The 13,213-nt window shown below is 46.8% G+C and overlaps 1 protein-coding gene across 16 annotated transcripts in view; it reads left to right on the forward strand.

The window, feature by feature from the left end:
- The window catches only part of NIPBL (NIPBL cohesin loading factor), a 1,722,939-nt gene that overhangs the window by 987,239 nt on the left and 722,487 nt on the right, over positions 1-13,213 (forward strand). The window lies entirely within an intron of this gene.

The raw sequence follows: 13,213 nt of genomic DNA on the forward strand, positions 1-13,213 counted from the left end.
ACAGTTGGTCTACCCAAATGTTAGATTGCTGCTCTGAGAACAGCTGTGAATGGTCTCCAGGAATAAGTAATGGCCTCTTAAGGGTGTACTTTTTTCTCACATTAATAAATATGGAGAGTAGTGAGACAGTTTCATGGAGTATTGCTGTCAGGAAGGACAGGTTTCCACTACAGGGAGGAAATGTGCCCAGGTGTTGAAACTAAACTTCTCTGCATGACTGGGTAGTCTTGCTTTCTGCTTTTGTCAACAACAGAGCTGTGTTGAGTGTAGCCACCACCCCCTCAATGAAAGCTATGCAATGTCTGGCGGTAGTAGCAGTGTATATTATGGTCTAGTGGGCCTACGCCTTACCACCTGTACCCCTATGGGGAGTTAGGACAAAGTCCTTGCAGTCGCTGTAACTCTGTCCCTTGTCTTCATCAAGTCTGACATATGTATTGTTATGCAGCATTTATATAACTCCTGGCACTCATGATGAATGCATGATTGAATGGTTTGTAGTTTACAGTGTGCCATCCCTCCACCTCAGCGAGCCCAGAACATTCGGGTAGGATCCTGGTATTACAACCCTTAACTTAGATCTCTGTGATAGCTGCTCTGAGACATCTGTCTGCGCCTTTTGGTCTCCTGCATCCTGCTTGTGAACCATACCAGGTGGCACATATGGGCTCCTCAGTGGGATCTGAAGTCTTAGTGGGCTCAGCACCAAGGGGACCTGGCTTAGTATATGGTGCACACTTATTTAAGTGAAGCACCTTGAACTAATCCTGACAACCCTTATGGTGATTTTAGGGGTCTTAGACAATCATAGAAAGATCTCTAAGTGGTAGCTGTGGAGAGCAGCCTTCAGGTTTAGTCCAGAAGGAGTGTTAAGATGCTTGTTTTACCAGATCTAATCACATAGGCTAAAGGAAAAAGGAACCACAACGTGTAATTATAAAAATGTCTATTTATTATACAACACTCACATTGGTATAGCTCCCACCCGGAGATGTGAATACAAATACACATAATACTTCAATTGTAGACAGGTAAGTAAGCACAATACACAGTGGTCTCCAGAAGGACAACAAACCATATACTAAAAAAGTGGAATGCGAACTAGGACCAAAGTCGGGTCTTGGACCAGGAGACTCAGAAGAGCTGGGGACCCAAGAAACCACCCAAGGTAAATACCCAGGAACCCCATGGAGGCCATTTGCAGAGTGGGAACACTGCCTCGTGCTCGTTAGGAGTCAACGGGAAAGTCGCGGTTGCAGTTTTAAAGAAAATGAACCCTGAAGAAAATCACTGGAAGACAGAAAGTTGCAGAAGTCACTCCACCCGTGGACACCCCAGGAACCAGGATACCTACACCATGGAAGCCAGGTGCATAGGTGATGTTGGAAACCACCGTAGACCAACATGGAGGACTTCAGGAAAGATGCCTTTGGCGAAGACTATTCAAGAGTCCGGTGGAATCCAAGGTTGAATTGTTGAAGAGAAGAACCTGCAAGCAGAGGTGACCGAGTCAGGAAGAGATGCTGGAGGCTGGTGCTTCTTGTAGTTTGCAGATCTCTAGAGTGCTGCGACAACAAGCCTTGACAAAGGCACGTTGACGCAGTGCACAGGAGTTTGGTCCCAGTGGTTCTGATGAGGGATACTGGCGTCAAAACTGCAGAGAGGACAGGTCAGGCTTCGATGTAGTTGCAGAACCACCACTTCTTAACTCCAAGGGAGATTACTTTGGGTGTTTTTGATGTCCACAGGTCTGTTGAAGATCCTGGATGAAGAAAACCTGCAGAACAGTGAGACGAGGAGCAGCAGGAGTCTTCAGTGATGAAGTCTCGGTTCCAGGCGAAGTCTAAGTGTCCAAACGGTCGAAGAGTGATTTAAGAGTAAGTAAGTAAGAATCTTTATTGCAGGATTAATAAAAACCTTTGCAATCAACTACATAGTAAAACTCGTGTGCGAAATGCATAAAGCAACACTTTTTGTGATAGAAAGGTTAGTTAAAATTCATTTTAAAAAAATGCAGTATAGCCATAAAATTACAAAAAAATATAAAAACTGGAATACAGTATAATCAACAAGGTGCGATGGCTTTCATGAAAAAGTGCAGGGTGTCCGGTTTAGGGACCATTCTCCTAAAGAGTTCCTAGGGCAGTCCATATTTTTATAAAATTAAGTTTAAGAGTCATGGAAGTCTAGAGAAGCGCATCCAAAAGTGCATGTTTGCCAGTTGCAATCGGCTGTTTTTGTGACACAATTAATGATCCCCAGATAAAAAGCTATTTAAAATCCCAAGAGAAAGTAGTTGTAACAGTAGAAACCAGAGTAGATCTCTTTTAAAGAAGGTTCCAGCGAGTAACTCAGAGATAAATGAGCTTGGGTTAAGGACCAGTTTATTAGAGTACTGCCGGGGTTAGCTTTGTTTTTACTGCACTCGTAAAGCGGACGAAGCTGCAGGCCAACCGCACGTCGCTTCCCTCGACACAGGCTTTCACTGCCTGTCTACATGTTTGTATCTGACTTTCGAGAAGGCGCGGCTTTAATAGCTGTCTTCGTTTCTCGTCTAAGCCCTTGCAGATGCACAGTAAGTGTAAGACATCCTCTTCAGTCTCTCCACATAGTCTACAATGATTGGTTGTGTCTGTGCATTTCCATGGAGGGAGTACCTCTTTATGGGTAAGATTCCCACCGCAGAAGCAAAAAACTTTCCTTCATGCTTCTCGAAGTTGTTCCTAGGTTTGTTTGTGGCTTGCACTTCGAGTAACTCTGGATTACAAACCATCTATGAGCCTTCCTGCCTAGTGCTGCTTTGTCTTCTTCAAAGGATACAATCTTTACTGATTTATTTTCAAGATCCTTGAAGCTTTTGTGGGGTATACTGGTCTCCCATATGTGCTGCAAAGCAAGAAGCCTAATTGCTGTCTGAAGGTAGGCCGTGGCAAGACTGTCTTTTTTCCTTATCTCCTTCCATAAATATGAGTTCAAGGTGTCAGGCTTGGCTCCCTTTATTTTGTGCCAGCATTTGGCATAGGCACCTTTCCGTGTAATTTCCTGCTTTTGGAGCCCAGACTCTAGCCTTACTTGTGCTGGCGAAGTATATTGTGGGATATTTAATATTATTCTCACGGCCTTGGCGACCACCTTATCCAAGGTGATCTCATATTGCCCTCTCATCGATTCACTACCATAAGTGATTGTAGGTAGAAGCTTAGCTCGAAGCACTTCTAGTAGAGGGATAATATTAGGGCCGGTTATTTTGTGCTTGATGTTTTTAGTGAAACTGCCAATAAGGTTCATCTGCTTTTAATAGCTGCCTTTTGTTTGAGATACGTGCCCTTCCTGTCGAAGATTATTCCCAGATATTTCGTCGACTATGTACAACAGCCGCCCCCCCTCCCCCATCATCCATCGGGGTTGATGTTTTTTGCTCTGCTGATTTAACACCATGACTTTAGATTTTTTAAGGTGCATGCTTAACCCGTTCTTGCCTGCAAAGTTGTCAGTTGTTTTTATCAGGTGCTGCAGGCCGACTGCAGTTCGGATGATCAATATAAGATCGCCGGCATACAGTAAGTTCGAAAGTATTAAGCCACCCAGATTCGGAGCATGGTGATTGCATTTATTCAGCTCAGTAGAGAGATCAGACACAAAGAGCCCTGCTACAGCCCTTTGGTGGTTGGTATTCTTCTTGACAAACAGTCCCCAACGCCCAGCTTAATTTGGACCCATGTCTTAGAGTGGAGTAGAATTAACTGATTCAGGATGTTTGGTGCTATTTCCCACCCTGATAGTTTATCCCAGAGCTTCCCCCTGTCAATACTGTTGATAGGAGCTTTGTAATCAATGAAGCAGACAAATAGTGGCTTGTTAATGGTTGTAGTCGCATCTATTAAAAGCAAAAGGGCAAGGATATTTGTCGATGTCCCCATGATTTTTTGAAAGCCTGTTTGATTGATGGGAATTAAGGCTTTTTCCAGTGCCCACGCTGTACGTTCGTCCAGTAGGAGGCCAGTGTAGTATTCGGCCTCGATGTCCATTAATGTAATGAGCCTGTAATTCTTTGGATCAGTCTTGCTGCTTTTCTTTTGGATCGGTGACATGATGGATCCCTTCCAAGCATCTGGAATTCTTTCAGCTACCATGATATTATTAAAAAGGCGTACTAGAGCTTCAGCCCAGTAGTTTGGATCCTGCCTATAAATAATTGGTGGTAAACCATTTTGCCGGGGCGCTCCCTCCTTTCGGCTTTTCGAGATTCTGTTCACAATCTGTTTATTTGAGAACAGGGGAGTGAGTATCAGACCTTGCTGTTCTGAAGGCTGCTGGTCGCATTGGCGCACTGATGTATCTTGTTTGAGTTTGCCTGCTTCTGTGGTTAAATGAAGCTGTAGATGCTTTGCCCAGGTGCCCTCTGTTATATGAGAATTTATTCCTGGGGCCATTGGGTTCTCTATATTGTTGATTGTGTGCCAAAACCTACCACAGTTAGTTTTTGCGCCGTGTAGCAATGTTGCCCATATTGTGTCCGCGTTTTCCTTTTTCGCTTGCCAGATAATTTTAATTTTTCATTCCTTTAGCCGCCTTAATTCAAACTGTACATTATCTGCTGAACCATTTTGCTGGAGGCTACGCAGTGTTCTGTTTATTCCGCTCTTTGTCTTAGGTCGGCATTTAAAGTTGTCGAAAGATTGATTCTTTGATTGTTTGCTGGCCTGCAGAATGCTTCCCGTTTGCTTTTTGACCCTGTTGTTTCTTACGTTGCCCCTGTTTTGGAGTTAGTAGGATCAAAGCTTCTGGTAATTATTTCCCATGCTGTTACCACATGCCAGTTTGCTTTCCTCCCACCGTGTTTTTGATACTGCCAAGAGTATTCCTGGATCGCTCATTTTACCTTTGATTCTCCTGTGATTTAGTGTGACCTTTCAAGTTGTATCAGCGGTTGGATGAGTGAGTGCCGTTCTGTGAGTGGCAAGTATGAGCTCTTGTGGTTGATGATCACTGCAATCCTGCGTTCCAATCCGGAAATCTTTTATTAAACTGAAGAGTGATAGAGATGAAAAGGTGTAGTCTATTGCACTATTTGTGAAGGACTTGTGGAAGGTTGCGGCTTGAGGGCGGTCCCCTATGAATCTACTGTTTAATGCTACCAGAGACAGACTTTCTAGATCGTTCAACAGGTCTTTCGACATCTTAGTTTGCTTGCCCCACTTGCACTGAAGTGGGACCCCCCATGCTGATTGTCGGTTATCTGCCAAATCTGCGCACCTGAAAGGAACATATTAGTCTCCTGAGACGATGACGTTTGAAGTTGCCTCTTCAGAAATTAGTTTTGTTAATTCAGCAACCAGGAGTTTTGCACAGTTTCTTTTTGCGAGGGTGTAGATAGATATTGACAAGTATTAACTGTTGATTGCCTTTAAGTTTTGCTATTTCCATCTGTATTGTCTTTATTCCATTTGTTGGGGTGTTTTTACTTGTTAGTTCCTTAACGGTCGTTATGGTTTTGATTGAGGCGTATGTCGTGAGGCCTTCTTTCAGTTGGCCAAATTTTGAGCTTCTGGTTGCTGGAAGATGGTATACTTTATAACCTTGTAGGTGAAATGGGTCTTCCAACCACGTTTCTTGAAGGAGTGTTAGATCAAACTGTTGGAGGTACGTCAGTAGGGCCTTATTCCAGGTTTTGGTTCCCAGGCCATTTATATTCCAGGAGCATAGTTTTAGGTTGGGAGTATTTTTTCCCTGATCTGCTCTGTCATGGGCTCTCTGGTCTGGTGTTTATAGCTTTTGCTATCCAGGTCCACTCGTTTGAAAATAACTTTTCCACTGTTATCCCGTGAACTCAGGGTGTTAGAGATGTTACTCTCCATGGCCTCTACTGAGGCACTGCGTGCCTCCTTTAGCACCGAGTTAGTGGGACCGGAACTACTCCTATTACTTGGCCTGCTGTCGTTAGGCTCTTGTTGGTGTCGAAGTAATGGTTCTGGATAACCGACTGTATAGTGAAACATTAGTCTGATCCCCCAAGCTTCTAATTGGTGCCCCTCCTTAAAAAGAATTCTCCCCTATTTCCCTTGTTGTCCTTGCTGTTTTTGTTACCCCTTGCTCCGACAGATGTTTATACGTTTCAAGTTCTACAGATTCCAGGTCTTGTGAACCAAGCCCGGCCAAATTACTGATGGCAGTTAGTATTTGGAGAATATTCCCTCTGTTTAGAATATCGCCCGTCCTTTCAATTTATACTCTGGGATAAACAAAATAATCTTGGACGTCCCACATCGGGAGTTGTTCAAGGGGGGGTTCTGCAGCACAGGTCCTTTTCTCTCCTCCCATTGTTTGGGGATGTCTAGTTTTACAGCGTGAATCTTTCTGGATTCACTATGCTGTGCATTATTCCACGGTCTGGTGGTTGGGTCCGGATTCGTATTCTTTCTTTTGTCCTTTTTTTTTTTTTTTTTTTTTTTTTTGTAGCCCAGGTGGGCGTCGACGTCCCACCATTTGGTGCACTTCTCGTGACGTCGTCCTGCTTCCTGCGGAAGTCCCACCTCGGGGCGCCATCTTCAGATTCTTTTTTCCGCCGTTGGGTCTGGATCGTCACCGTGAAGCTCCAGAGTTTTTTGGCGAAGAAAGAAGAAAAAGCACGAGTTTCATCGAAGAAGTTGAGGAAGACTACAGAAAGGAAGAGCAACAAGCCGGGACGACGAAGAAGGAGGAGAACCACGAGATCTTTGCCGTCCAACAGAGAATGCGCACTCCGGGACACTGAGCGCAGGAATGGACAAAACACCTTTTAAATTCTGCCGTAACTGCCACCACAAATACACGCAGAAGGACCAACATCCGGTCTGCAACCTTTGCCTGCCTGTCGACCACGAGAGCAAGGACTGCAACGCCTGTTCGGCCTTCACACCGAAGACGCTCCGGGTGAGAGAGAGACAGAGGAGAGCCAACTACACCATAGAGGGCAAGGGGAAGGCCCCAACACTGTACGAACTGGGCCTCTCCACCGACGACGAAGACAACGAAGCCGAAGGACCTGATGACTTCACGGTCGGCGAGACCGAAAAGAAAACGTCTGACAAGGTAGGAGAGACATCGAGCACTAAACCCTCGACAGGGCCACGAAAAACGGAGTCAGACTCTCGAAAAACAGAGTCAAAGTCCTCGAAAGGAACACCGGCGCTGGAAATTTTGACGACCGCGAGTGGATCCAAGGACGAAAGGACCGGCGGATCCTTCGAGAAGGACTCCCAGGTGCCGAAGACCGCCGAAAGGCAAAGGTCGTCGAAGCAAGGCCAAGAAAGTGGGCGTTCGACTTCGAAAGATAAGGTCGCGTCGACACAAGCTCCGCCGAAAAGACCGGCGCTCGACGCCGAACACAACTCCGAAATGGAGAAGAAAAAGAGGAGGCTCGAAGCAGAGATGGAGAGCATCCTTCAAAGGAAAAGGGAGTTCGACGAGAAGATGAAAAATTTCACTATCCCAACGAAACCACCGTCGATCAAGGTCGAGGAACAGGAGGAGTTCGACGCAGAAGAACTGACGAAGACTCCCGGAGAGGAAGAAGACCACCTTTACTATGAGGGAGAAGAATATGAGGAACAACAATCGAACTACGGCTTGGCGCCGTCAACGACGCAGGACCTGGAGTGGCAGGACCTCGACGCCGAAAATCCAGAAGAGCCTGTGGAGACTTACCCTTTGAGGCCTTCGCCGCCAGATGACATAGGGGCTTACAACATGGTAGTCAAAAGCGCGGCTGCAGCTTTTGGTGTTAAGCTTGAGGAAGAAAAGCCGAAAGCAGACTTTTTACTGGAGACAGTGCTCCCTATCCAAACTAGGAGCCAGTTCCTCCCCATGCTCCAGAGTGTCATGAACCAGGGGAACGAGGCGTTCAAGGACCCAGCAACATGCAGGTCCATCACACCTAGGACGGAGAAAAAATATAAACACTCCTCCCAGGACCCTCCATACATCAAAGGATCCGTCACAGCAGATTCAATCATCTACTGCCAGGAAGAGGGCAAATGTCCCAGCAACCTCTGGACCACCTACAGACAAAGAAAGCAGGAGGAAGGACCTGACGGGGAGAAAAATAGAGAGAAACGCAGCAATGCACTGGCGCATGGCGAACTCCAATGCCCTGCTGAAGAGGAACCAGTACCAACACTGGGACGAAATGGGGGAACTGATGAAGCACCTCCCCGAGCAATACCAACAAAGAGCTGCGCACCTAGTGGAGGAAGGAAAGAATATAGCTAACTCTTGCCTTAAAACAGCGTTGGATGGAGCAGAAACATCAAGCAGGCTGATGGCAATTGGTATAACAGAAAGAAGGCAAGCCTGGCTCAGGATTTCAGGCTTCAAGCAAGATGTTCAGAACAACATCCTGAACACCCCTTTCAACGGAGAGACTCTGTTCGGGGCACCGGTGGATGAAAAACTCACCCAGCTCAAAAAGGAGAACGAAACTGCAAGGTCCTTGGGGGCCCTGCAATTCAGAGGAATGAGAAGAGGTACCCCAACACGGAGACCTTACGGAAGAGGAGGAAACCAGCCGGGAACGTTACACCAAACATTCCAGCAGGCCCATCAAGGTGACAATCCAGGGCAGCAGCCCCAGCAGAAACAACACTGGCAGTACCAGCCTCGGGGCCAGTCCTTTCGGAGCAGGGGGAACGGACGAGGCCAGAGACGCAGAGGGGGAGACCAACCCACCTCAAAGTGACTTCACACGGGAAAGAGTGCTCACCCACAAAAACCCCCCGAGGATGGAGCACAAAAGATCAAAGACAAGAGGGTTACACAGACCAAACACCAACGAACATGCAACACCAGTAGGCGGCAGACTGAGACGTTTCCTTCAAGAATGGAAAAAGATAACAGACAAACGGATACTCAACATCATACAATTCGGATACTGTATAGAGTTGGAAAGGAAACCACCAAACAGAAAAGCAAAGTGGTGGAAGCACTCAGGGCAGGAACTAGTGCAACTCGTAGAAGAAGCACAAGAACTACTCCTAAAGGATGCCATAGAGCCAGTACCTTTCAAAGAAAGGAACAAGGGAGTGTACTCAAACTACTTCCTAGTACCAAAGGTGGATGGGACACTAAGACCCATCCTGGATCTACGGTTCCTAAACAAGTACGTGAGGATGCAAAAATTCAAAATGACGTCGCTACAAGAGGTACTCACGCAAATGAGAGACTGAGACTTCATGTCCACCGTGGATCTTAAAGATGCATACCTGCACATCCCAATGAACAGGCAGCACAAAAGCCAATTCACAACCTTGGCATTCCTTCTAAAGTCCGCACCAAGGGTTTTCACAAAATTCCTGGCGGCAGTGGCAGCGTACCTGCGGAGGGAAGGGATTCATGTATACCCTTATCTCGACGACTGGCTAATAAAGGCAAGTTCACGTGAAAAGTGCGAGGAACACGCACAGCGGGTCACCAACACTCTAACGAAGCTGGGATTCTCAATACACTGGGGGAAATCCTCTATGGAACCAGAACAGGTGAAGATCTTCCTGGGGGCAAAGATCAACACCTTACAGAGAACAGTGATGCCCAGCGACAAGAGAACACTGACCCTGCTGAAGGAGATGCGCCTCTACCAGAAGGGGCAAGCTCTGACAGTGAGAACAGCGAGCAAGATCATGGGGATGTTGGCGTCATGCATTCACCTAGTTCCCAATGTACGCCTACACATGAGGCCTTTGCAGGAATGGCTGCAACAGCAATGGTCACAGGCAAGCGGAAGTTGGGAGGATCTAGTGGTTGTAACGCACGCGGTCCTTCACCTACCAGGGAAGGACAATGTGGAAGCAGACTGGCTCAGCAGGCAGACTTCGGCGTCCCACGAGTGGGAGCTCAATGGACAGGAAACGCAAAGGCTATTCAGAAGGTGGGGTACACCGACAATAGACCTGTTTGCAACACACCAGAATGCAAAATGCCAAAGCTTCGCATCCAAACAACCAGAAAACCAATCCAAGGGGAACGCTCTATGAATAAGCTGGTCAAAAACATTTGCCAACGCTTTTCCACCAATACCACTGATACACAGGGTACTCAACAAGTGCAGGAACAGCAACATGACGCTGATCACCACAGTGATCAAGACAGACCTGGTACTCGCAAATAGTGGAGATGGCACAGGGACCACCACACCAGTTCACCAAAAGAAAGGACTTACTCTCCATGCAGAACGGAGAGGTTCTACACCCAGAGCGCCTCGGCCTAGCGGCATGACTCCTGAAGATATAGAGTTTGCACACCTTAAGCTACCTCAAAGCACTATGCGAGTGCTCCGGGAGGCAAGGAGACCGACGACACGGAAAGGCTATGGGGAAAAATGGAAGAGGTACACACTTTGGTGCAGGAGACATAAACTGCAAAATAAGCTGACAAGGGAATCAACGGTGCTAAGATACCTCACGCACCTACTAAAGGCTAAACTATGTTCATCCTCACTTAGGGTACACCTTGCAGCGATTGTTGCATACACACAAGGTGAGACGGGTGAAAGTTTCTTTACATCAAGAGTTGTAAAGAGGTTCCAGGAGGGGGCAAAAAGGATAGCGCCACCAAAGAGGATGCCGGCGGCGGCGTGGAACCTTAACTTAGTCCTAATGGAACTTATGAAGGCGCCCTTTGAGCCCATTCACAAGGCCTCCCTTCAAATTCTAACAATGAAGACAGACTTTCTGGTGGCAATAACTCGCTGCGCAGAGTAAGCGAGATGCAAGCGCCAACGCTGCAAGAGCTCTACATCCAGATACACAAGGACAGAGTCATAATGAGAACGGACCCACACTTCATGCCGAAGGTGGTGTCGGCATTCCATATGAACCAAACAATACAAATACCAAGCTTCTTTCAGAACCCTACCACAGGCGCAGAAAGGGCACTGTACACTCTAGACGCTAGAAGGGCGGTGATGCACTACATCGAGAGAACCAAGGAGCACAGGAAAACTAAGCAGTTTTTTGTGTCCTTCGCAACCAGCTTCCTGGGTAGATCAGTAACAAAAGGCACCATCGCGCGATGGATCGCACTGACGATACAGTTGTGCCACAAACAGGCAGGACAAGAACTATCGGAAAGGGCACGGGCCCACTCCACAAGGAAGAAAGGAGCAACAATTGCCTTTCTGGCAAACACACCCATTCAAGACATATGCCTGGCGGCAACATGGGCTTCAGTGCACACGTTCACTAAGCACTACTGCGTGGATATACAAATGAACAAGGAAGCACAAGTAGGACAAAAGGTGCTTCAACATATATTCAACGACCAACGCTCATCTTCCACCCAGCCGCCACAAAAGTGACAAGCCGCTACAAAATCGATGCACAGCATAGTGAATCCAGAAAGATTCACGCTGCAAAACGAATAGTTTCTTACCTGTCGGTGTAGTTTTGCAGCTTGAAGATCTTTCTGGATTCACTAGCGAACCCTCCCACCTCCGCCAGAAAGATGAGGATGGAGAAGAGAGGGGAAAGACAGAGAATGGAGAACAAAAGAAGACTTGAAAAGAAAGGTGAGCAAGGATATAATTGAGAAGAAATACTGTAAATGGCCTAGGGTTCGAAAACAAACCAAAAAAGAAAAAAAGAATCCGAAGATGGCGCCCCGAGGTGGGACTTCCGCAGGAAGCAGGACGACGTCACGAGAAGTGCACCAAATGGTGGGATGTCGACGCCCACCTGGGCTACAAAAAATAAAATAAAAATGACAAAAGAAAGACTACGAATCCGGACCCAACCTCCAGACCGCGGAATAATGCACAGCATAGTGAATCCAGAAAGATCTTCAAGCTGCAAAACTACACCGACAGATAAGAAACAATTCGTTTTCTGGTTCCGCTCTTACTGCTGTTTCAATACATGGCTCTTTTTTCCTCGACCCGACGTTTAAGGTTTGCTTTGTTTGTGATCCCATTCTGTTTGGTATTTTCACTTTTGGTTCGACGTCTGCTATTTCTGCTGGCTTAGTGGACGCATTGGTGGTTGCGATTTTCGCCGGGGCGGCACCCCTTGCTATAGCCATTGTAGGTTTTTTTTCCCACATGATCAGTTGGGTTGGTCTTTTCTAGATGTTTGTGTTCACTTAGACTTGCCTTTCCTACAAGTTCTAACCCTGTTGGACGGGATGTGCCGGAGGCAATCCGCTCAGACTGGAGGTTTGATGAATCTCCACTTACTCTTTGTTCTGACTGACATTCGCTCTGGGGTTTTCTTGCTGCTTGAAAAAAAAATATTATAGATGGGTTTTTATTCCTCCCTTTTCGCCTCTGTTTCCTGCGGTGTTTAGCCGGTTGCCACTTGTTCTGCGATGTAACCTCTTCGTCAGACTGGCTTGTCTGTTTGATGCGGCTGCTAAAGTTCTGTTCAACCCGTTGTTGGAGATCTTCTAAGGGCTCTGGGGGGCCAAAGCCAGAGTCCTTGATCTCGTTCGCTCTGCCATGAGTCCCAGGTCCCTCTTGTTGTCCTGACTTGGGTGCCGCTTCTGTTCCTGGCCACGTATTTTTAATAGCCGCTGCGGAGTCGGTGACCGGGGTGTTATCAAACCTGTCTGAATTATTCCGCTCTTTATGATCCTGGTCGGGCAGTGCTATTTCGCTTGTTTGTTTGCTTTTATTAGGTTTAGGTTTGCCAATATTTATTGTGGTGTTTGCATTTGTGTTTTTTAGGTCTGTAAGGAGATCACTGCAGTTAGTGTTGCAAGCGTGTGGATTATTAGATGGCAGGTGCAGCTCGGAGGGATTGTCATTTGAGTTTGGGCTCTTTTAGTGAGGTTGTTCAATTCCGATAACTTACTATCGATACTTGTGACATGCAGGGCTAGACAGTTGAGAAGGGTGAGTTGAAGATCCATCTTATCCGAGTGATATTCCATGGCCTTTGTGGAAAGTTGCATGGTGTTTAGGAGGGCTGCCCATGTTTTATTCCCTCCAATTGGCGTTTCCTTCATCGGCTCCCTTGTCGCACTTCCTGTGTCATGAAGAGTTGTCACCTTTGTCTTCGGCGGAGTATGTGGTGACCATGTTTTCCCATTCTTCAGTCGTGAGGGAGGGAGTGTTGCTGATTGCACCATTTGGGATTTCTTCTGGGATCTCTTCTTTTTCATCTCCACCTTTTGCTGTTGTGCTCCAAGACGTAAAGGACGCAAGTTCTGACTGCGGTCCAGAGAGTGTTGGATTTATCGACTTGAT

This window comes from Triturus cristatus, chromosome 2_1, assembly GCF_964204655.1.
Source record: "Triturus cristatus chromosome 2_1, aTriCri1.1, whole genome shotgun sequence".
Taxonomy (NCBI): Eukaryota; Metazoa; Chordata; class Amphibia; order Caudata; family Salamandridae; genus Triturus; species Triturus cristatus.